This window comes from Protopterus annectens, chromosome 5.part0 (genome assembly GCF_019279795.1).
Source record: "Protopterus annectens isolate FY-2018-M chromosome 5.part0, PAN1.0, whole genome shotgun sequence".
Taxonomy (NCBI): Eukaryota; Metazoa; Chordata; order Ceratodontiformes; family Protopteridae; genus Protopterus; species Protopterus annectens.
Window position 1 is genome coordinate 1,710,683,534 of NC_056735.1, and position 26,495 is coordinate 1,710,710,028.

At 43.1% G+C, this 26,495-nt stretch overlaps 1 protein-coding gene and 1 pseudogene across 2 annotated transcripts in view; both read right to left on the reverse strand.

Moving 5' to 3' along the window:
• GSK3B (glycogen synthase kinase 3 beta) overlaps nt 1-26,495 on the reverse strand; it is a 1,987,846-nt gene that overhangs the window by 69,432 nt on the left and 1,891,919 nt on the right. The gene's annotated exons all lie outside the window — the stretch shown is intronic.
• LOC122802991 lies at nt 21,121-21,321 on the reverse strand (annotated as a pseudogene).

The window sequence follows — 26,495 nt, forward strand, 5'->3', positions numbered from 1 at the left end:
AGGGGGTAGGATTTTTTGCTGTCGGGGCCGTAACTCCCTTTGGAGTTTCAGGATCAGCAGCAGGGTTTCTAAATAAAAATTTATGTGTGTCAGAGACCCTGTAATATCTGTCAGGCTTACTGGGAGCTGGAGGTAAGGAGTCAGGGGTCAAGCTTGACTCTGAAAACACATCATCCACAATGTCTAGGACAGGGGGAATGGCTAAAGGCTGCTGAGGGAGAAGGAAATCCCTGAGCCTCTTTTCTGATTCTGAGAGGTCTTGACTCTTCCCAGTGAAAATGCTCCCTCAAAGTATGCAATGTTTCTCCAAATAAATAATCCTCCGGAGGAGATGCAGATGGAATAGACTCCTCAGCATCAGAATCCTCAGAGGGAGGAATAGACAATTCCTGATCAGAAGAGGAATCAGAAGAAACAGAAACCTGATCTGAAGATTCATAATCAGTGTCTCTTATCTGGAGGGGGATGGGTGCCCCTGATCAAGGTAATAAGGTCTTCAGCCATTTTGATCATCTGTTTTTTAGGCATAGAGGCCTGTGCACGTGGCTCATGCGTCAGTTTTTTAGTTTTAGAAGTTGCTTTTGTTTTTGGTTTTGCAGCTGTCATCAGTTTGATATACAAATGTTGAGGTCTGAATACACCCTCAGAAGCTGCTCAGTGGCTCCGGACCCATCTGAGGGAGATGCATCCGTCAGTCCAATACCTTGAGTATCTCGCGGCATGCCAGACTCCACATGGGTATTGGTAGAGGCCTGCGACTCGAAGGTAGCGGGTATCAGGGGCTGCAAAAGTGCCTCACTGAGTACCGACGAACTGGCGACTGGCTTAGGAGAAGCTTCGTTGGCGGTTTTGGATCTCGACTGCCTTTCTCTGTCCTTTTCTTTGCATTTTTTATGTACTCCGGTAGTCGGATTGCTATCCGACGACATTTCTGGGTAGTTAAATCTGTTTCCAAAATACTTTGGTGCAAAAAAATAACGATGCTTAATAGTGCGTTGGTTAAATGTAGCACAAAACCTACAGTCAGGCACGTTGTGATCAGGGCCTAGGCAAGGAATACAGTATAGATGGAAATCCTTATGAGGTATTTGCTTTCCACAAGTAATAGAATTATTAACTTTTTCTGACATCGGTAAAAAGCAAGAAAAAAGTTTCCCCAATGGGGTACTTCGCTTTAGTGAAGACTTCGGTTCTGAAACTCAAACATGAATATTTCAGTAGTCAGCCGACCGGCACTTGCGCCATGCGGCAAGAAAGACTAAAGAAAATGGTGTCTGCTGCATGTTTTATACCCCTGATGACCTGACGTCATGGAAGAGAAGACAGCAACCGATGCTGGACCCAAGACTTTGGCATTCAGGCCGACTGAGGGCAACCTGCCAGCAGATTATCCAAATGTAATGAGTGCAACAGTGAAACACGAAGAACATCTGATTTCCCTATTGGGGATTAGCTGATCAGCAGAGTGACGGAAGGAATATGGGGGAACCAGAGCTTTTTGAAGCTGGCTGGGTTGTTACCTAAGCGAAAAAAAAAAAACCAAATAGCTTACACAGCAGTGGGAATGACAAACATCAGTTCTTCTGATCGAGCCCTTTTCTTCTGGATGTGATTTGACCTTTCTGGTGATTATATTTAGCAAGGGAGATACAGGGGCAAAACCTCTACTGAGGACAGACTGTCATTTTTACAAAACTTGTAGAAATGTCTCGTCAGTGAAACAGAACTTATAACAAATGGTGCTTATTTAGCTGTGTAAAATCTAATGGAACATAACTGCAGCATGGAACCAAATGTTTATAGATATGCAATAGTACATGCATAATAGCCATGTTACAGAGCAGTGTAATAAGCCTCTGAATAGGCCCCCCCACCAAGCACAGCTCCCTTACTATGTGAAGGTAAGGTTCACAAGATAATACTTTCATATGCTACTCATGGATTCAGGTTTAAAGCAAGAACTGTTTCAAATGTGCTGAACAGTACAGTAGTGCAGTGGTTACAGGTGCTGCTTAACTGCACCTGGCTCTTCAGTACAGTTCATGGCTTAGGTACCCCTTTTTGTATGGTTTTCTCCAAGTGATCTTGTTTCTTCCCACAGCATGTTACTGCTGAAATGACAGTCCACCCTACTGCCCACACATGTGGACAGATGTGTTTGTGTGTGCTCACGCACATGTTATCATATGACAAACTGGCATACAGTTGCAGTTTCTTTTGGCTTATCCCGGTTAGGAGTCACCACAGCGGAACTCCGGTCTGCTAATGTTTGGTAGGGGATTTTTACGTGCCGAGTTACCAGCCCTGATACACAACCTTCAACGAAGGCACGCCCATTCACGCATGCCTCACACAGAAGACGCTCTAGCTGAGAATCGAATGAGACAACGTCTTACTGTGAGGCGACAACGCTACCGCAGCACCACTACCGCGGGTACAAACTGGCATACAGTACAAAATTAATTTCTCTGCCTTGTGTCCACTCCACTGGATTCTGCAATGGCATTCAACCCCTCTAAACTGAAACTAGAAAACAAATGTATGTAAGAACAAGGACAACAAAGTCTGCCGATTAACTATGGTGATTCGACATGTGTATGAAAGTGTATGGACTTGCTGAAATCTGGCTTTTACAAATCTTCATACTATAAAATAATAAACTCAACTGCTTGTCCGTAAATAAAACAAAAAGTGTTCAATCTAGGAGTACAAACTAAAACCAGTATTCTTGCTTTGGTTTCCTCAAATTCCACATGTATACCTTGCGACTCTTGCACTTACCAGAGAGTGCAGGTGGGTCAACCACGAAGAAGCAATATGAATGACACAGCATACAGTAAAGTTTAGAATCATTACAATGAATCATAACTCTATGTAAATTTACATCAAACTTACCTTTCATCGAACTGCTGCTACAATGAATAATTAACCGACCAAAAAAAATTCCCTTCCCAATCAGTTAAAAAAAATTAACTTAAAGACAATTTGTGGAGTTGTGAAGGAAAGGAAAAGATGTTTACAGTATTGGGGTTGAATGGAGGGGGAGGGAGACGGATAGCACTCATGAGTAAGGGTGGACAAATTACAGTACAGAAAGGGCAAATTTTATCTTGAACTGTTTTCAACAAAACTATTTCAGAAGTCTGGGACTTACAGAACTTAGCATGGTAGAACTATTATGTTCCCATATAAACATAAGGGATGGTGAGTGACAGCTGAAAGCAGTCCTAATCAGTATATAAATACAGAAAGAGAGAGAGAGAGAAAGAGAAAACTTCCAAGGAAGGCAGAATCTGAAAAAGCACAAACAGGCAGAGATCAGAAGGAGAAGTTGAGAAGTGCCAAATAAAGTCAACTTCCTTGAGTTATGGTCCAAGCTGATGCAGTTAATCTGTACAACAGCTACTAGTTCACAGACAAGTGCACTCTACTTAAAAAAAGAGAACAGGTAGCCCATCTTACTAAACTCATGCACCTACTGCAATTAAAACTTGATATGGCGATGCACACCACGAATATGCAGAGCCCTTCTGATCTAGACTGCCATTAGAAAAAATACAGAAAGGTGAATGGATTGGTTTTGGAATGACTGTGAAACAACTTTAAGTATAAAATATCAGCTACTCCAAGCAGGCACCTGACCATTGGGAAAAATCAAGTAAGGTTCTCTGCAAATAAGAGCTAACTCTCAGATTTGTTTTAAAGGCCATCAAAAACAGTGCCATTTAAAATACTACTTTACAGTTAAGTTCACTGGACTGGCTAATTTAAATGAATGACAGGCAAGTCTGTCAGTAAAGAAATTCAAGTCTCAAGGAAGTGAAAAGCGTCTTCAAAGATGGGGAAAGATGTAAAACCACAATAAGGACCTTCTTGTCAAGGTTATGCATGGCCAGAGTTCTGCCATTCACAAAATCATGACATATGCAGATGTCAACATGCATGCTCTGTGACCACAATCTGCTTAAGGTCCAAACATTTGTTTTTGATATATGTTCATAGGTTGGTACTGGGCTATCTGCCCGAAGGCATATATTAGCCCAGCCATGTTGTGCGGTATTCACCGCCCCTTTAGTAGTTCCCTAGACCCTTGTACTAGCAGCTAGTACCCTTGGCCCCTATCTAGTAGTGCTGCTGGTGTGATCCCAGGTGTGAACTTTCTATTACCACATGTGAGAACCACATGTAATATTTGATGAATGAAACAAGGGAGGATATTTCTGTGCTACAGTACAGAACCTCTTCCAGCAGAATACATCTGCCTAAAGAAAGGCTTTCTGAAAGCTTGAAACACTTCCAAGATCTCCACAGGAGGATCTAGAGGGATTAATGAATCTAAAGGAGCAAGCATGCCAAAAGTGGAGCAGGATGTTGTCTCAACTTTAAATGCCTTGTTTGGTTTTAATGATAGCAGTTTCCTATTACTGTCTATGACCTGAGCATCTCAAACTTAACCTTCTTGATCATGACAAGGAAATGAGGATGAGCTGCATTTCACTAGGTCTTGTTGGTAGGCCTGAGAGTGGGAGCCAGTAGGCCTAGGCTGAGGTAAGGTGGGTGTATCATTTTTGAGAGTGGTCTAAGGATTTGGCCTAAAGCCAACCTCTGCACCTGCACCAGTACCTGAACAAACAGACGCCCGCGAGTGGTAGGCCAAGACGATCTCCTAACTACAGAAAGAGCCACTGTCTGTTTTAGAGCAGTCGTCAGACAATGGAGCCTGCGAATCGGTCCCAGATCCAAACATCTAAGTTCTTCAACTTGCAAGGAGGCATATTGGACTCCGAACGGGTCTCGATAGAGGCCTATGCCACCACTTCAGATGCTGAAGGGGATGTGAAGCCACCTCACCTTCTTCGACAATCACAAGCCTACAAGGACTGTCCAGTGGCGAACAAACATCATCTGAGGTCTTAAGTCTGAAGCACTTTTTCTTTTTTCACCTAGGGAGATCTACTTCAGCTCAACTGGCAGACGACATAGTAAGCGAATGCCCTGATGACTCACTGAAATGTTTAGCTAGAATCTCTGCCCTATGCTTGATAGTTCTTCTATTAAAGCAAGCACAAAGCTGACAGTTAGGAACGTCATGTTCAGACCCCAAGCAAGTCACACAAAAATAATTAAAGTCCCGGTGTGGTATCTGTTTGCCACAGTGGAGACAATTGCCTTTCTCTGATATCAGTCAAAAAGCATATGAAAAGTTCCCCAATGGGTACTTAGCTTTAGACATTTTCTTTCTCTGGTGCAGACCGATGCGCTGAGTAGCACTCTGCTTTGGGCTCCAAAGGCAAAAAAGAACGGAGGTCATGGCGCTGGCCGACTCCCTTTATACCAAAATGTACTGATGCTGGATAGGGCATCCGATGACTTCCAGAGGAGGGAAAAATATTCTCTGGTAGATAGGCCAGCCAAGGGCTTCCATGGTAGGAAATCCGACAAGTCAGGATGCAACAGTGAAATATGAAGAACATTTAGGGAATCACTTTCATTTTACTCCAGGGTTGAGATAATACCAGAGGTGTTATTTTTCTCAGACAATTACCAGGCAGGCTTCCCTAACTCTCAGCTACTGTAGAGGACGGAAACTGCACATGACAGAGTCTACAGTCAAATACTTACAAATGTGAACAGCTGACAGTAATGCTTATGTCAATGGCTCATTACCACTATGCAGGTAGTATTCCAAGTGTCACACCATTGTTGCGTAAACTGGCCAAGAGGGGTCTGGATCTCAATACCATCTTCATAGCCTGAGCAGTAAAGCCCTGAGCTTCAGCAAACTTATGTGCTAACTTGTGCACCTAGGGTCATCACCTTTCCTGCCTGGCCAGGGCCTCAAACAAAGTCTTCAACATATCAGTGAAGCATTCCACCATTAGAAGTTGTGATGGTGTGCTCAGTGGTAAAAAAAACTCCAATGAATTCTGAGGGCTTCAGCAAAGGCATATGTAGAGGAGTTTCAAGAGCGATATTCAATCACTCAACAGCATGATGGCAGAAGCCTGACACCAGATCTACTTACTACAGCTCTATGCTTCTGCAACTGATAGCACCTCAATGTCCTGTGAAACAACCACATATAAAGGTGGGTCAGCAGCACTGTGGAAATTGTGACTGCCATGAGTCCCAATAGGCACACAAAGATGAGTGTCTCGATCTGTTATACCTAGAAATCCAAAGCCATAACTTCCTTGGCCCATTCTATGTGCTGGTAAAACACTGAACAGTATCCACTTCTGCCTTATGAAGACACTTCACTGTAAAGGGATCAATGAGGACTTTTCCAAGATTATTGCGACTCGGACACTGTAAATCTAAGGAACAGCTGGGTGCCAAGGAATCACTTAATGTGGCCAAAATGGCCTGCTTAAGAACCCAGAACATACCACTCACACAAGACTTCTGCCAAACAGCCATATCCTTGGTGAAACATCTGGAATACACTACAAGTCAAAGAATATCAATTTGTATTCAAAATGGAACACAGCAAAAAATATGAAGTTTTGTGGGAATCACAAACATGTTTACTGATACCACCCAGGTATCCAATGCAAGCACATGCATCACTGACTAGATAGTCACTGCAAAGACCCTGATGCAATTCTACAAAATGGCAAGAAAAAAATTAAGTCATAGTATGGCAATTTGATACAACTTCTAGACTACCTCTATTCTTCATGTTTCTCCAAGTTACATCAAACTTGGAAAACAACCATCCCATAGGCAGGTATGTAGGGCATTCTGAATGGATGCGCAGAGTGCAGAGAAAAATTCCTGGAAGGCTAAATGAGAGGGCCATAGGGCAGGTAAGACAGCTTGATTCCTGCACAGTCTTATTTACTTACAGGTTCTTCCTCTTATATTGTTGGACTGGTCTGCAGGAAAAAAAGTGGTAGCTTCTGATGTCAAAGATGCCTTTCTCAGCAGTCAACTACTTCTACTTCTGCAGGCCTTCAACAGTGTCCTGAGAAAACTGATCCAAGAACATCTCTCCCCAGAAAGAGGCATTCAGAATGATCTGCCCAGCTCAGCCCTGAAGGATGAGTCCAAGCCATGTCTTTAGTGAAGATGCATACCAGATACAGCACCGACAGCTGCACTGGACTACAAGAAGGGCCAGACAGGAAGCCATCATAAGAATACTCTCGAGAAACTTTTTAAACATTTTTTCTAAATTATCACTTAAGACATAGGCAAACTAACAGCAAAGGAAACAAACCATTTTAACATTTTCCATTCAAATGTAAAATACAGTACATATATTTTTTCTTTGCCACTATCATCTAACATTACAAAAAGTGCTGAATTCCTGCCTTCCCTTAAACCTCACTCCTCCTCCTGAACATTATTTTGCATGTACTGTTCTCACAATTTGCATTCATTTCTATATAATTTGCTTTTTTTCTTTGCTAAAGGTCCATCTTCCAGCTCTTATCTCTTTTATAATTTTCAATACTTCAAATAAAGTTGGTATAGACTGATTTCCGTTTTCTAGTAACTGCCTTTTTTGGCAGCCAACAAAATTAAACTTGAGGGCTTACTATGTCCAGGCAATTTGGATCCTGTACATCAGCTCAAAATAATCATTTCCTTACTTACAACCACTTGCTCACCCAATATTTTTTTATATAGTACTCTGCCTACTCATCATAATCCCATAACATATGTTTGCAGTTACCTATCTTCTCCATCACATCTCCAACGTTTGCTATCTACCTGAGGAAATATTATTTGAAGTCTGCTTGGGGTATAAAAATACCTATGCAAACAATTTCAAGTGAAGAACCTAAACCTTCTGGACTTTGTTGAATACTTGTGGGCCATGCATGTGTCTTTCCTACTGTTTTCATGTAAATTGCTTTTCCAGTTTCCCTTTCCAATCTTTTTTAACCTCCTCTAATGGATTCTTATAGTTATCATGCACTATTTTACATGCCCTACTAAATACTAATTATCCCTTTTTTAAAAAGTGCTTCTGTTCCAGATTCAACTAAAACTCTACCAAGGCAGGTCCCTATCCCCTTCTCTCTGCCTATACTCTCGAGACCAAGCCCTGGTACGGAAGGTAGTCTTTAGCCTGTAATCCAAATGTTGCCTTGGCCTCATCCCACTTTATTGCCTTTCCTGCTTGAGTTATTTGCTCCCAATATCTTGGCTCCTTTGCCAGGATTCTCCAGTAAATTCCTGTCCCCTCTTGCCTATTTTCTGTACCCTCTCTCCAGAGACTTCCTGACCTCAGAATCAAGGTCTCCTAATGTCTCCACAGCCTGGTGAGACATGTGCAACAATATAGACACTTCATCAACTCAGTCAAAACTGCTGATGGGTATGGAACATGTATGATGAAGCATTATTAACAGCACCCGGCAGAGCCTTCTTTATGCTGTTGTAAGGTACTAACACGCAGAACAGCGCAAGTAACAAGAATAAGAACATATGTATGCCATCTTCAAAAGCATGCATTCACACATGGCAATGATATGGGATACCAGATCACATGATATCCACTGCCAAACGCTGGAGGCAGCAACTTCTTACAGGTACACACATGACATGCCTCCTCTTTGTGTCAAAAGATCCCAATTTACTTTGCAAGGTTGCTCTTTGATAAAAAAAAGTAAATACTCCATAAAATTAGCACTGTAATTTGCACTACTGGACTTTAGGACATTGCACTAAGAAAACCCATTAACATACTCAATTTTCTTCAAATGCAAGGGCATTTCAGTAGTTTTTACTCCGTTTTAATGCCAGCACAATACTAAAACATTCACAGTGCAATTGAAGTATGTGCATCAAATGCAATTAAAAGACTTCTGTCCTTGCTACTAAGCATTTTACTGGCTTTCTTAATATTCCATATTTACAACATAGAACCCAGTTTCTGTCTCTGCAGAACTTAATCATTTTTAGCAAATGCCTCAATTTGCTCTTAGCAACTTCACTATGAACAAGACCTCTATAGCTCATACTTCTCCACTATTCCTAACTGCTTTTCTGTAGACCTTTGCTGCACTCTCGCTTCATATCCCCTTTGCAAAGAAGCATGAAAAGCTACATTCCCTGCTTTAAAAAGAAATGATATGGTTGTAAAAGTTAAGTTCTTCAGAAAAGCTTCAGAACTGCTACTAAAGCATTTCTGACAAGTTACACTGAACTGTCCCACAGGATAAATGTCATTTCTATTTGAAAGCCCATGCATGGAACCCACTGCAGATGGAGCTAAAACTGGACTGCAGAGCCACATACTAAATATAAATATCAGTACAGTGACATGTACATTAAATAACTCCATGCTTATGTGCGTGCATCCACACAGACAAACGCGCGTGCACACACACACGCACACTTTACTTGAAATCTTGTAGCTCTGTAAGTGGACTGGTCAACTGACACTTTTCAGCCATGACCAGGCTCTCCCCACAGGAACAAAGCACATAATACAGACTACAAAAGTAAAAATGCATCACACATCATGCGATAACAAAACAGCATATGAAAATACTATCCTAACCACAAAACTCAGATTAAAGGATGATAAAGCAATCCACTACACTGCTTAAACTTCTTTTTCTGTTTGTTTCACTACAATATTGGCACAATCTATACACTTGAAGAATCAAAGAGTAAAATCCCCAAGAACCTGCAACATTTTCACTACTCAGTTAAATCTGAAGTACAACTTTAGACAAACCACTTGCAAAGTGTAGACGGACAATCTCAGATCACATAGTAAACACTTGTATTTTAGAAATAACACAATAAGAAAGTACAATATGGAATGCATCTCCCATTCACCTCACTGTGAAAAATGGAACTTTACAAATTGCACACACAGAATATATATATATATATATGCCCCTCCAAAAACAATTCCCACTTAAATCTACTGCCTAGCAATAAAACTCATTGTTTCTAAAAACGAGAAAGTTAAAATAAAACAAAACACACACACACAAAAACAGTCATCAACTTATTAATCGGTAAACAGCGGTAATGCAATACATACCAGACTTTTAACTATTTAAAATAAGACCTGACTCTTAACTATTTAAAATAATTAAAATAAAACTAACTTATAAAAATAGCAAAATCACCACTGTACTGCTAATACACACAGAACTACAAACTGATACATAAAAAAGATGAAATACTGCAAAACCACCCACAAGGGATTCAATTCAGAAAAACGTAAGGCAAACTAACCCAAATCATGTCATCACAAAACTTGCTCCTTACACTTACCATACAATGCTACTTCATTTATTGCACAGAAAACCCAACTTGCATACACTTTGTGGTGTAGTAGCTGTTTCACATACAAAAGAACTTTTCATATACTACATATTACTGTAAGAACTTTCAGGCAGCTTGCAAACTCAGTATATTACAGTAGCAAAATCCAGTTAACAGCTTGGTCAAATATAAATCACAAGGAAAAGATGTTAAATACAAGTCCTGCAGCCAAAACGATCAGAGACATTTGTCTCTCATGGAGAGGGATTTCAAGGGTGGCAGTGTAGACTGTTAGTGCAACCTGTCCAAAGCAAGCCATGCAAGTACTCACAGAATCACCGGAAGTCCTGTGGATTTATTGAGTAACACCCAAGAAAATACAGTTGTGTACACTTACCATAAATGTAGATGTTAGAGTGTATTCACTGTTGCAGTCATTACATTTGGGTTATCTGCTTGCAGGTAGCCCTCAGTCGGCCTGATTAACAAAGTCTTGGGTCCTGCATCGGTTGCTGTCCCTTATTCCAAGACGTCAGGTCGTCAGGGGTATAAAACATGCAGCCGACGCCATTACACCAGTTTTTCTTGCCCCAGATGTCAGGTGCCCCCCTAATGGGAAGCAATTAAACATAAAAGCACAAAGATATACATCCAACAAAAAAGCAAATACACCAAAAAGGTTTTTAAGCATAGTAAAGGAAAGTAGAAGTATAGCCAAAAGAAGTTACGTGGCTGGAGGGAGGGTAACCAGCACTGCAACACTCGAACATCTACATTTATGGTAAGTGTACACAACTGTACTGTGTTCCTCATGTTTCACTGTTGCAGTCATTACATTTGGGTAGATTCCCAAAGCTATGGTTGGGAGGAGGAATTTAGATAGCATTAGGGCCAGCTATAAGGCCCTGCAAGATTGCAGTGGCAAAGCCAGCTCTGGATTTAGAGAAAATTGGCAAATGATAATGTTTGGTGAAAGTATGTACAGAACTCCAGGTAGCAGCTTCTAGGATGTCCCTGGTAGGGACGCCTCTGAGAAAGGCTGTACAGGTAGATGCAGCCCTGGTGGAGCGAGGTCTGATCCCCTGGGGGATAGGTTTTCCATGGTGCTTATAGCAGAAATGAATGCAATGGCTTATCCATTTAGAAATGGTTTGCTTTGAAATAGCCTTCCCCTCTGCCCCTGCAGCAAATGCCACCTGCAGTTGTTCAGATTTCCTTTGAGGTTTAGTCTTGTCCAAGTAGAATCTAAGTTGTCTGTGCACATCTAAGGAATGCAGTATCTGTTCCCCTTTATTCTGTGGATTGGGAAAGAAGGTTGGCAAATGAATGGACTGATTAAGAGCCACACTGGATATCACCTTGGGCATGAAGGATGGATTGGTTCTGAGGGACGCCCTGTCCGCATGAAAGATGATGAAAGGCTCCACTGCCATAAGGGCCTCTAATTCAGATACCCTTCTAGCTGAAGTGATTGCTAAAAGGAAAGCTGTTTTCCAAGAAAGAAATTTTAAGTCTGTAGTAGCAGCTGGCTCGAAAGGAGGTAGAGTGAGTTTCTCCAAGACAAAGCTAAGGTCCCAGGCTGGGGTTGGAGCTCTCCTCGGTGGTCTCAAATTTTTGGCCACTCTGAGGAACTGCTTGAGCAGTGGATGAGAGAAGAGGGGAGGTTCTGTGTTATAATGAGCTGAAATGGCTGAGGCGTGGATTTTAATGGAGGAAAAATTTAGACCCCTTGTGAAGCATCTCAGTTAAGTATTGTAAAATCTGAGGTAAACTGGGCGCTGCTGTGCTCATCCCTTGATGTTGGTTCCAGGCACAGAATCTTTTCCATTTTTCAGCATAAGATTTTCAAGTACTAGGCCTCCTTGCCTCTAAAATGATATCCATCACAGGTTTGCTGAGGGATGGTAAAGGAGAGATTAAGTAATTAGCGAAGGCTGCAAAGTTCAGTGTTAGAAGCTGAGGGTACAGAATCTGGTCCTCCTGCTGAGACAGCAGGGAAGGAGTCTGAGGCAGGTGCCATGGAGATAACCGTGACACTGCGCAGGAGGGGGTACCAGTGTTGGCGCGGCCAGTCTGGCGCAACCAAAATCATCCCTGGTTTGCCCTGTTTGATTTTTAGTAGTACTTTGGAGAGCAGAGGCAGAGGGGGGAAGGCATAGACTGATACGTTCTTCCAGATGGACACAGCATCCACTTTCCAGGCTTGTTTATGGGGAGCCCTTGTGCAAAATTTGTCCAATTGGTAGTTCTGGGGAGAGGCAAACAGGTCTATATCTGGGCTCCCCCATTTGCTTGTCAACATGTTGAAAATCCTTGGTTCCAGTTTCCATTCGTGTGGGTCCATGAGGTTTCTACTTAGTCCGTCTGCCAGTATATTTAATTTTCCTGGCAGGAATTGAGCTTGTAGGTGTACTTGGTAGCTCAAGGCTATGTTCCACAATGCCATGGCTAGTCTGCAGAGGGGGTAAGAATGTGTACCCCCTGCTTGTTTATGTACCACATAACAGTGGTGTTGCCCGTCTTTACCATTACTTGTCCTGGAAGAATGTGGTCCTTGAAGGCTGTCAGAGCATTCTGTACAGCTAACATTTCTTTTTGATTGATATGCAGGTGCATTTGACTTGGGTTCCATTTGCCCTGAATGCACTTCCCTGCCAGGTGAGCCCCCCCATGCATAGTCTGATGCGTCTGTTGTTAGGGTTTGGGCGGCAGGGGGTGGTGTGAAAGGTAGTCGCTTGTTTTGGTGGCAGGCCTCTGCCTACCAAAGGAACTCTAGGCGTAGGCAAGATACAATAGGAAACATTGTTTCCAGGTCTTGAGAATGTTGACACCATAGGCTTTTTAGATACCACTGTAGTTTCCTCATATGCAGTCTTGCATATGGAATTAGAAGAATGCAGGATGCCATGAAACCCAAGGCTTGCAGTATTTGTCTTGCAGATAGCAGGGTTTTTGTGGCCACTTGTTTGAAGTAGGTTGTCAAATGAATTTGTTTCTCTGACGTGAGGTAAGCCATCTGGGAAGTTGTATTCAAGCTTGCTCCCAGGAATATAATTTGACAGGGTGCCAGGTGTGGTTTCTTTTCGTTTATGGTGTACCCCAGACAAGTTAGAACCCTTTGTACAAAGGCCAGATGATTCAAAAGTATGTCCTGGTTTTTTGCCTGAATTAGACAATCGTCCAGGTATGGGTATATTTGAATATTTATTTGCCTGCAAAATGCAATAACTGGAGCTAGGCACTTTGTGAATACCCTGGGTGCAGTAGATAAGCCAAAGGGCAGTGCAGAGAACGGATAGTGCATGTAGCCAGCTTTGAAGCGTAGGTATCTTCTGCAAGATTCCCTGATTGAGATGTGCAGGTATGCTTCTTTTAAATCTAGTGTTGCCAATCATGCATCTTTGCCTAGCATAGGAAGTAATTGGTGAAGAGTCAGCATCTTGAATTTTGGAATCTCCATAAAGGTGTTTAGAGTAGACAGGTCCAGGATAGGACACCATGAACTGTCTTTTCTCGGTACCAGGAAAAGTCTTGAGTAGAAAACTTGTCCCTTTTCCTCTTCTAGTACCAGTTGAATAGCCCCCATACTTGAGAGAAAGTACTTGTTTTTGGGCCTCTGCCCACTGAGTTGGGGGTAGGTCCGGCCACCTGTTTGGTGTTGAGACGTGTGGAAGTGAAATCTGTATCCCTGGGACACTATATTTAAAACCCATTTGTCCTGGGTAAGGAGTTCCCAATTCTTTGCATGAAGAGCAATCTTTCCCCCCAAAGGGGCAGTCAGTTGAGTGCTTGGAAATTTTAAAAGGAAGTCATTGAGACAGTTTACCATAGGGGGAGTCTTATTATTCCCAGATTTGGAAGTGGAGGCCCCCCACTGCTTATTTCTGGGTGTCCCCTAGGATGGAAAACTGGGGGTTTTGCTGTGTTTTGGTTTGGCTTGAGAAGACCTGGAAGGGGCTGGAAAGGACCACTTCTCAGACGGCCAGTGCCTACTAAATCTAGGAGGCTGAACTTGTAAAAAATCTTGAACAGTTTGCATAGATTTAGCTTTATCTTCCATCTTTTTAAGACCTTCCTCAGCCTTGCTGCCAAACAGGCGGTCCTGATTTAAATGACCATCCAACAATTTAGCTTTAACATGATCAGGCAAAGATTGCTCCTTAAGCCAAGCATGCCTTCTGAGCACAGACCCAGTAACAGCAGCCCTGCAAGAGGCCTCTAATGAATTAAAACCACATTGCAAAGTATGTTTTCCAACTTGTTCAGCAGAATGCATTAAATCCTGTAATTCTTTATTTTTCTCACAGTCAGGAATCAACATAATTTTCTGTTTAAGCAGTCCAACAACATGTTGCTGATACTTTAACATATGAAATTGGCAGTTTAAAGCCCTAATGGCCGAGGTTGCAGAAGTGTTAACCTTCCTATCCCCCCATCTATCCAACGCCCTGGAGTCTCTATCAGAAGGGGTAGGATTTTTAGCAGTAGAAGCCTTAATATGCCCTTGGGCCCCTGTGAAATAGTCTCTGGATCTGCAATAGGATTTTTAAAAAGGAACTTGTGGGACTCAGGGACCCTGTAGTATCTGTCAGGTTTTCTGGGAGCAGGAGGCAGGGAATCAGGGGCCAAACTAGATTCCGAAAAAGCATCATCAATAATGTCTAGTACAGGAGGAATAGCTAAAGGCCTATACTGAGGTAGGAGAAGAAAATCCCTAAGCCTCTTTTCTGATTCAGAAAAATCCTGGCTTTCCCAGTGGAAATGCTCCCTTACAGTATGTAAGGTTTCCCCAAAAGAAAAATCCTCAGGAGGGGAAGCAGAGGGAATGGAGTCCTCTGCATCAGAATCTTCATAAGTAGATAAGGGCAAATCCAGATCATCAGAAGAATCAGAAAAAACAGAATCCTGATCAGAAGATTCATAATCAACTTCAGTCCTAAGCCTCTTAGAAGGGGAGGGGGGGTTGGCTAGAGTTATTAGATCTTCAGCCATTCTTATCATTTGTTTTTTAGGCATAGATGCCTGAGCATGTGGCCTGGGCGTCGTTTTTTTAGGCATGGATCGAGATTTAGGCCTAAGTAAAGAAGGAGGCGTCGGTTTAATATGCAAGTCTGCAGGCCTGAATACACCCTCAGAAGCCGGTGCCTGCACAGCGGCTCTGGACCGATCCAAGGTAGAGGCATCCACAGGTTCCATAGTTGAAGCATCTCGCAGCATACCGGACTCCGAATGGTTCTCAGTAGAGGCCTGCGAATCAGAAGTAGCGGGTATCAGGGGCTGCGAAAGCGCCTCACTGAGTACCAGCGAACTGGCGACTGGCTTAGGAGAAGCGTCATCGGCAGTTTTGGACCTTAGCAGCCGGTCACTGTCTTTATCTTTGCTATTTTTCAGAATCCCGGTAGTCAGATGGCTAACTGACGACATTTCTGGATAATTAAACCGAGAACAGAAATGTTTACAGGTGAAAATATACAGACGATGGAAAGTGCGCTGATTAAAAAAAGCACAAAAACGACAGCAAGGTACGTCGTGGTCAGGGCCTAGGCAAGGAATACAGTACGAATGAAAATCTTATGAGGTATTTGCTTTCCACAAGTAATGCAATTATTAACCTTTACTCACATCGGTAAGGAGCAAGAAAAAGTTCCCCAATGGGGTACGTAGCTTTAGTTGAAGACTTCGGTTCTGAAACTCGAAAACGAAAATTTCAGGAGTCTGCCTACCGGCACTCGCGAACTGCTTCTGCTTCGGGCATCGCATGGCAAGAAAGACTGATGTAATGGCATCAGCTGCATGTTTTACACCCCTGATGACCTGACGTCATGGAAGAAGGGACAGCAGCCGATGCAGGACCCAAGACTTTGTTAATCATGCCGACTGAGGGCTACCTCTGCAAATAGATAACCCAAATATAATGACTGGAACAGTGAAACATGAAGAACATCATGTTTGTGACTGCACCTAATGACTACAAGGCAACTTGGCCTGAGATGCAATACGAAGTGTTTAGACTACAAGGACTAAAATCTTTTCCACTGTGAAACTGAGAGAGAGCTGGAAAACATAGAAACGAACCATACAATGACCACAACTACGTAAATCAAAAAAGTATGCTTATTTTCAAATTAAGATGAAGGTGACATTTATTTACAGTGAAACGTAAATTAAAACTGCATTAATTGAAAGTGTCTCAAGTGTGTTGTTTTAAACGGGTTACTACTTGATTTTCATATCTACCTATATATATATATATATATATATATATATATATATATATATATATATATATATATATATATATATATATATCTATACACATATACACACACACATATTTTCATATATATATATATATATATATATATATATATATATATACACACACACACACACACACACACACACACACACACATATACACACACACACACACACAAAGGATAGATACAGATACACACATGCACACACACTGATATCCATTAATGCTCATTACTTATTAACATCAAACCACATAATATCAAAAAAATAAACATGTACATTAATGGATATCAAAAAAATTCCCGAATCCACAATTACTGGAAAATAAAAGCCAACCTTTCCTGATTAAAAACATAAAACTACTAACAGCATCTACAGATGTACTCTGAATACTGGTACTGTTAGGGAAATGTTTTTTCAGTAGGGTTACAGTTAGCACAGAGGTATTCACTACACAAGACACTCAGATACATTACCCTGACATAGTACACACACACAATACCAAACCTATCCCCATACCTAGCATTAACTGTAAATCTAACTGCAAAATAAATACATAAATCAATAAAAACAACACACACTTTTCCACCCCTAATGCCAAAACCAAAGATTTCACCTTTAGTTAACAACCCCACTTACCTACACTCAAGCAAACCTCACACAGTGGGCAGAAATATTGAAGTTCCAAACACTGAAATTTCTGGCATTCAATAACACGCTTCTGAAAAAAAAAAAAAAAAAAAAAGACGCATACAATTTTAAGTTGTGTACTTAACATAACTATGCATCTGTGTTGTTCATTTTCATTCTTCTTCAACAAATGAGTTTGGATCTGATCCTCAAATCCGACTCGGCCACAATTTGAGGTGTAGGATCCAACTTCTGAGCTCCTCCCTTTACCCATAATTCCCCTCATTACTGCCCATAATTCCCCTCATTACTGCTTTACCTCGTACTGAGCTTGTTGCCTCTAAACAAAGTTTAACAGAACAATATTGGATAGAAAAGAAAGAACAGGGGCTCAGATAGGAACAAAGGTTCCCAACAAATTCTCTCAGGTCATTCTCAAAGACAAGGAAGGGGGAAGTTGAGGAAGCATGAAAATTAACAACACACATGCATAGTTATGGTAAGTGCATAACTTAAAAATTTGATGTCATTTTCATTCGTTCCCCAACTACAGTAGCCTTGGGAGACCCTCATGGAAGGATATTCCAGAGTACATAGAGCCAAATGCAGCTCTACTTCTGGAAGTGATGTCCAATTTGTAATGAGCCACAAAAGTAAGAGCTTTAGACCAAGTGGCAGCTACACAAATATCAATGGAAGCTCTGGACCAGAATGCAGATGACGCAGCCATTAACCTTGTGGAATAGGCTTTTGGTTGTCTTGGCAAGGTCAAACCTTTTAAGGAACAGACATGAGAAATACAGTCAGTAATCCATCTGGCTATTTAGTTTTTGAAACAGGCCTACCCAACTTGGTTTTGGCAAAGGAAACAAATCACTGATCAGTCTTCTTAAGTTACTTTGTTCTTAGAAGACAGAAACAAAGTTGTCTATGTACATCTAAAGAATGAACCACACAGTCTTCTTTATTTTCAAATTTTGGGAGAAAACGGGTAAACTGATGACTTGACTGATGTTTGCTTCTGAAGCAACTTTGGGTAAAAAGGATGGATTTGTGCATAAAGCCACTGTGTCCTTATGGAAGATCAAGTAAGACGGCTTAGAAGAGAGCACTTGGAGTTCAGAGGCTCAACTACCTGGGGTTATGGCTACCAGAAAAACTGTTTTCCAAGAAAGAAATCTGAAGTCCACTTTTGCAAAAGGTTCAAAGGGTGAATGGATCACAGCATGTAACATTAAAGTAAGATCTCAAGGTGGTATAGGGTCCTTAATAGGTGGCCTAAGAAAAAATAGTACCCTTATGAAAAAGCTTTACACAACTCAGACGATGCCAATGCGAAAGTTAATTACCTCCAATGTGGAAATTCGAAATGGCAACCAGTTGACCCTTTACAGTAGAGAAAATGGCCCTACTTTGGAAAAGAAAAGCTAGCAATTCTAAAACAGTGGGAATTGCAGTAGAGAAAGGATCCAAATCTCTCTGCTGAGGCCATAAGGAAAATCTCTTTCATTTACCTTTACAATTCTTTTGTGTAGAGGGTTTCTAATATGAAAACAAGATCTTTCAAACAGGTGAGTAAAGTCTGGAATGTCTAGCCATCACTGGAATTGGAGAAACCATGCAGTCAATTTGAGGCCTGGAAAGTCCTGGTGAATCTTTCCTGACAGGTATGAAAGGAGATCTGGACTGGGGTCCAGTGTCCAAGCAGAACATATTAGATGAGACCACAGATAGGGAAACCAAATCTGCCGAGGCCAAAGGAAGCAATGAGGATTACTTTACTCTTCAACCTGATAGCTTTCTGAAGAAACTTGGGAATTAGGGGTAGGACAGGATAAGCATAAAGAAGACAGGAGGGCCAAATGTGGACTAAAGCATCTCTCAGTGACTGCCCCTGAGGAGGGATTAGGGCAAAGAACCTGCTGCATTTGTTGAGGGGAGAACCAAGCCTTACAATTCCCAATAAAACTATTCAGGGTTTGCAAGGATTCTTTGGAGTGATGGAACCAATCAGGGACTTGCAAGGCAGTCCCTTTACCCTTCTTCTGCCCATTGACGCACATTAACCACAGACGCCTCCCATTTTTTGGTGGGGGGGGGGCATTACTTGAGACTGACTGTTCAAGGCACATGGTCCCCATTAGAGACCAAATTCCATATAAATGTCCTGGAGATGAGAGCAGTCCTATTAGCACTGTAGGCCTTTCAGAACTTTCTTCCTCTGAGGACAGTTGCTATTCAAATGGACACTATGTCAGTGGTTTGGTACATTAACAGACAGGGGGAACCAGAGCTTACCCTCTTTGCCAAGAAACAGTGAGTTTAGCAATGGACGATCTCATCCATCCATTTTCTAGTAGTGATGCACATTACGAGTGTAAAGCAAAGGTCGCTGAAGCGTACACTCACTTCCCAAATGACCAAAGCCCTAGATTCTCTATTAGGGGGATGGACAGAGGAGCTCTGCTCCACTACTCCCTTTTTTGTGGCTATCACAACCATGGCATTTACAGTAATCCCTTTAGACCAATGCTGCTTGTCTGATGGTGCACTTAGGATCCTATCAGGATGTTAGGGAATGGTCTCTATGGCATCTGGCTCTTTTCATGCCCAGTAGGAGACAAGGAGGATAGGCTCATCTGCCAGGGGGGGGCTACCCAAAATGTAGTTAGACCAGACCTGAAGGCTTCAAGAAACACAGATTCCTCCTGAGAAGGGTTCTGGAAGACCATCCACCTTTTTGGTTCAGGATTTCTAAAATATCGCCAAATGAGAAGTCTTCTGGTGGAGATCTGGGGGATCCTACTCCATCAAAATTAGTGTCTTCTGTCACTGACTCCTGGGGGGAAATCCAGGTGTCTCCTTTTGCACAGTTTCTTCTTAGGAACCTCTTCAGTGGGGTACTCTGGAGAACTGTTGCAAGAAAGGGGAAGTCCCTGCACAGGGATTGCCTGGAAGCTCTGATAGGCTGTCTGTCCCTATGGAAGATGGTAAGATTTAAAACTCTGATCCTGAGGAGGAATGTGAATAGGATCAAAACAGGTGACAGCTGAAGAATCCCCCTGAGAGAACAATACTTTTTCCACTACCTCAAATGCAGAAGGTCCAGGAGAAGTGGAAATTAGCCTCCCCAGAGACGAGGCTCTCAGCTCAGCCAATGCTCCACTCCCGAGGAATGAATCAGACCAGAGCTGTCAAATGCCGACATACCAAGGGGAAGCACCAGCTTCAAAGCCCTTGGGAGTTGAAGTAATCCCCCCCGGACCCCATGACAATACTTTGGCTTTGAAACCCTTTCTGCTTCTTGAAACTCAGAGCTGATCAGATCATGGAAACTGTCACAGTCAAAGAGGCTAACATCCTCAGATCTGAAGCCTCGGCTCTCGGGATCTTCAGATTTGGAAGCTCTGAAACCTGGGGTCAAATTTGAGGAGTCGCCACTATAGGGTGTGCTGAAGACTGCAGACTCTCAGATCCAATGGGGGACAGAGCCTGAAGGACCCCCATCTGGATCTGCATCTTAAGAAACTTTCTCATCATTCTATCCACGTCTGGATCCAACAAACTCTGGGAAGACCTGATGGGAAAAGATACTGAAGGGGATCAAGAAGTATTCCTAGGGGTCACGACTAGAAAGGGAGATCTTAAAGTGGGAGAAACCTGCTCCAGAGAAAAGTGGTGAGGCAGGATCCAAGGACATCTAGGATGTCTGGTAGGATCCGATGAAGTCAGAGCTGAAGTCTTTTTAGGTTTAGGATCCAAGGAAGTCAGATCAGAGGCCTTTTTTTACTTTAGTTAGCAGCTCCAAACTTGGCGCCAATGGAGGAGAATGTACAGGGGAGCTGCCTCTCGACTCCCTGGTCTCCAACGTTTTTTGACTTTTTGAAGGGATTTGAGCCCCTGAAGTAAAAGGAACAGCAGAAGATGAAGGCAGCATCCCTTTAAGGATAAGCTTGTTCTGCCAGTTACTAATCATCATGGCGTTGAATTCCTGACAGATTTCACATGAAACCTGGAGGTGAGCCAAGCCTAAACAAAACACGCACTCCCTGTGGGCATCAGAACTAGGTATCTTATGACCACAGGAAGTGCATTCCTTGAAACCAGTAGGTTGTTCTGCCATACTGGAAAACACAGATATTAAACAGCTAAGAGATACTACACTTGACCTTAGCCAAAAGGCCAAGCGGCAATTACAGAAAAAGGTAGGTAGACTGGAGAAGAACGAAATCCGACAACAGTGACGGCTCAGGTCAGTGATTTTTTTCCCCAGGAAAAAAATCACTTGGCCTGAGCCGTGACATTGCCCTTTACTCCACTGTAGTGCGATCTAGATGTTGATATATTTAGTTAGGTGTGTGTGTGGGGGGCATAGCCCTCCATATTGGGTTGTGTGGGGGGCGAAACCCCCCCACTCTGTAATGTTTTAAGTGGTGTGTTGTGTTTTGTAGGTCTACTGATGTTTTTCCCCTGGGGAAAAAATCGTGACCTGGGGTTTCGCTGTTGTCAGATTTCGTTCTATATGTGTCGTTTAAACGGCATTCGTTGTAATGCCGTGTTGCTGATTTAATATAGACCCATTTTTAGGGTTTCTTTCACTTTGACAAGCAGAAATACAAAACAAAGTACCTTTTCTGGGTTCTAGGAGATTCAAGTTTCTGGATTCAAAATTTCCAGTTTTCAGGCAAATTAAAAAAAAAAAAAAAAAAAAAAAAAAGGAAATACCAATAGACTACAGTTAGTATCATGTCACATTCAAATATATACAGGATGGCCTAAATAATGAGATAGACACAGCTACAGACAGCATCAGCAGGTATTTTATAAAGTAGCAGAATATGAACTAAGTCAACACCGGAATGGAGAAAAGTGATTCTACTGATACAGATGATTGCAATTAGGGGTACAAACAATAGGCAAGAGGAGGAGGAAATCTGCTGGAGGAAGATGGCAAAGGAACCATGTACTGGGAAAGAAAAGTTGTGTAAAATCTTACCGTAACCGTAGATGTCCTTCTCTTCCATGTTGCAGTATTCTACATATGGGTTTACTCCTCTTGTCTAGCGTATGTATGGGCAGTATACAAAACTTTTTAGTCCCCCTCAGGTGCGTAGAACGTCTGACGTGGCTGAGGGAAACAAGGGTCATAAAAGTGAAGTCTGCAAGCACCAGCCCTCAGAACTAATAAGGGCAATGCCAGTCCAGTGCCACCAAGAAAGGGAAATGCAACCTAACAGGAGGGGAAGGAGGGTGGGAAGGAATATTGCAACATGGAAGAGAAGGACATCTATGGTTATGGTAAAATTTTACACAACTTTTCTATGGCCTTCTATTCCAATGTTGCAGTATTCTACATATGGGTGAGTGCCAAAGCTCACTGTGACTGGGGAGGAGGTCTAGAGGGAGACTCCAGGAATCCATGAAGGATAGTCCTAGCAAACGCTGTGCCCTGGATCTAGAGATGTGGTTTAGTATGCAGTGTTTGGTGAAGGTGTGAACTGAAGACAAAGTAGCTGCCTCCAGAACAGCAGAGGTATCCAGGCCCTTAAAGAAAGCTCCCGAAGAGGCCATAGCTCTGGTGGAGTGTGCTTTAACTGCACCTTGCAGAGATTTACCATGGAGTTGGTAGCAGAAGGTGATGGCCTTGGAGATCCAAGCGGATATGGTCTGTTTGGACAATGCCTTCCCCAGGGCTCTAGGGTGGAAGGACATGAAAAGCTGGTCAGCCTGTCTGATGGGCTTGGTTTTACGCAGGTAAAACTTGAGTTATTGTTGCACATCTAGGGAGTGCAGTACTCTCACTGTCCCCCTGTGGGTTGGGGAAAAAGATGGGTAGGTATATGGCCTGGTTAAGGGACAGGTCATTCACCACCTTGGGCATGAAGGATGGGTTATAGTTCTAAGGGTAACCCTATCCTTGTGGAAAACTAGAAAAGGAGGGATATCCATAAGGGCATGTAGCTCTGATACTCTTCTGGCTGAGGTCAAGGCCAGTAGCAGTACAGTTCTCCATGTGCAATGTTTTAGAGAAGCTTTGTCTGCTAGCTCAAAGGGAGAGAGTGTAAGCTTTTCAAGCACGTAGGTACGATCCCAAGGAGGAGGGGACGGTTTCCTTGGAGGTCTGAGGTGAAGTACCCCTTAAGGAAGAGCTTTGAAGGAAGTCGAGAGGAAGGCATGCTGAAATTGCAGACAGATGAGCTTTGATGGAAGAATAAGCCAAACTAGTCTGCAGTAGCTCACACAGCTAAGACAGGACTAGAGGGGGCTCGCTAGAAAGTGGGTTCAGCTGTCTTCTGTGACACCATATAATGAATATTTTCCACTTAGAAAGGTAGGATTTTCTTGTATTTGGTTTCCTGGCCTCCTGCAGGACATTGAGCACATCTTCGTTGTAAAGGCATCTGAAGAGGATCAGAATTCTATCAGCCACAGGGTGAGGTGCAGAAGCTGCCACTGTGGGTGAATCTGGGATCCCTTATGTTGTGTGAGAAGGTTCACTCTGGGGGGTAACTTGTGGTGATTGCCCTTGGACAATTGCAGAAGTAGGGGGAACCAGTGCTGTCTGGGCCCATAGGGAGACACTAGCAAGATTGTGTCTATATCATAACATCGACAGCTTAGGTTTTCGAATCCTAAAACATCGACACCTAAGTGTCGAAAGCTAACAATATCAAATGGCCATATCATCGAATTCTTTCCTCGGGAAAGAATTAGGTTGGCTGCCCGTAAACAAAATAAACAAACACATCCAAACATAGTGGGGGGCTGCACCCCCCCCCAACTAAATATACCAACTCCAAGATTGGTCTACATTGGGGAAAGGGCAAATACCCTATAACGGCCACGCAAATTCTTTCTTGAAGAAAGAATTCAATGATGTGGCCGTTCGCTATTGTAACCTTTCGATGCTTAGGTGTCAAAGATGAAGCATTCGACAACCTAAGCTGTCGACAATTCAATAGGAACCCGCAAGATTTTTGGAGTGTCCTGCTGGATTTTCAGCAGGACCTTCTGAATAAGCGGGAAGGGGGGAAAGCATATAGATATTTCCCCTTCCAAGAGATTGTGAAGGCATCTGTTGCCAGTGCCTGGGGGTCTGGTATCCTGGTACAAAAGCCAGGAAGCTGCCTGTTGATGGAAGAGGCAAACAGGTCTATTTGAGGTGTACCCCATCTGTGGACCAGATCCAAAAAGACATCTCTGTGGAGCATCCATTTGTGGTTGTTTGTGATGGTTCTGCTCAGATAGCCTGCCTGGGAGTTGTGGAGAGAGAGAGAGAGAGAAAATGTAGACTGCCTGCAGAGTAATTCCCTGTGAGGTGGCTAGTTCCTATACCAGAAGGGCTAATCTGCAGGGAAGGTATGACTTGGTCCCTCCCAGCTTGTTGAGATACCACAGCACAGTGGTGTTGTGTGTGTAAATCTTCAAGGGACTTTGCTGGAGGAAAGGTAGGAATGCCCGAAGAGCCAGAAGAATTGCCCTCATCTCTCAAACATTGACATGTTCCAGTTTGTGAAGTTTTGGCCACAAGCCTTGCACCCTTTGATGGCCCAGAGTTGCTCCCCAGCCCAAGTCTGAGGCATCTGTCTGCATGACCTGTGTGGGTAGAGGTAGTTGGAGGGGAAGATCTGGATTGTGATTCACTTGTTCCAACCACCACTCTATTTCCAAGCAAAGGAGAAGGGGCATCCTGTGCTCCAGAGGATGGGAGTGCTGTGCTCAAACTGACCGAAGACACCACTGTACCTTCCTCATATGCAGTCTTGCTAAAGGTAGCATGGGGATGGTGGCTGCCATGTAGCCCAAGAGACTGAGGAACTGCTGTCAAATCTGTAAAGTGAAGGACCAGAAGTAGATGTTCTGTCAATGTTTCAACTTTTGGGGGTGGAAGGTATGCTTCCATGAAGTCTGAGCATATTCTGCACCCAAGGAAGACAATGTCTTGGGTTGGTTGGAGATGCGATTTTGTGAAGTTTAACTGAAATCCCAGGGACTGTAGCAGAGACACTACATTGTGGATTTGTAGCTGGAGGGTCTCCTTGCTGCCTGCCTGGATCAACATGTCGTCCAGGTAAGGGAACATCTGTATTCCCTTTGTCCTGCAATAAGCAATCACTGAGGCCAAACATTTTGTAAAGACTCTGAGTGCAGTGGAAATCCCAAAAGGCAAGGCAGAGAACTGAAAGTGAGAAGAGCCCAACAAGAACCTCAGGTATTTCCTGAAAGTTGGTTTTATGGGGATGTGCAGATGAGCATCCTTTACATCTAAAGTGGCCATGAACCTTCGGGGGAGCAGGAGAGAAAAGAGGGTTGGGGTAGGGTCAACATCCTGAAATAGGGACCTTTAAGAATAGGTTATGGTGGGAGAGGTCTAGAATAGGTCTCCAGGGTCAGTCTTTCCTGGGGACCAGAAGATCCTGGAGTAGAAGCCTCTTCCTTTTGCAGCTGAGGGAACTGATTTGATGGTGCCCTGAGCCAGCAGAGTGTGCAACACTGGTTGCATGAGGTGCAGCCGTTGTGTAGGTGACTGTGGGGTGCCTTTTCCTTTTGGAGGGGAGAGCCATGACATGAAAAAACCATTCTGGAGGATGGACAGCACCCACTTGTCTGAGGTGATGTTGGTTCACACAGGGAGGCAGTGAGAGAGGCAGGCTGACAGAGGTAAAGAAGGAGGGGGGAGGAGGAGGCAAGGAAGGCAAGTCAGATGCTACCTGCCCTATCTTGAAAGGGCAGTCCCTGGCTAGGGGAGGGAGATGCTTTCGCTGGAGGTGGTTGTTTCCTTGTAGGCTTCCTAGGCCTTGCAGGAGCACCAGGACGAGACTGCTTCCTTATAAACTGTGTTTTAGCTGGATAGTTTCTTTGAAACTTTGATATGGGGGAGATCAGCAAGTGTTTAAAGTCCTGCATTTCTTTATCTTTTGCTGCAGTGACTTGAAAAGGTCTGCTACTTTACAGCCAGACAATGCTGTATTGTCTAGGGGTGCATCAATAAGCTTTGCCCTAAAATCATCAGACAGGGGTTGAAGGCGAAGCCAAGAGTATCTGCATAAGGCAGATGCTGATGCTGCTGACCTGGCTGAAGATTCAGCAGCATCATAACTGCACTTTATAGAGAGTCTGGTAACCTATGAAGGGAGGGTCAGGAGAGAGGACAGTGATTCTTTGGCAGAGCAGTCAGGGATATCAGCCAGTTCTTTGGTGGCTGATTCCAGGAGGGATAAAGTTTACTTGGCCATGCGTGTCTAGTAGTTAATTGCCCTGAAGGACAAGGTAGCAGAGGTATAACTCTTCTTACGCAAATGTTCCATTGCTTTGCTGTCTGTCAGCAGGGAGAATGGTGGTAGTGGGTAAAAGCTTAGAGGCCTTGT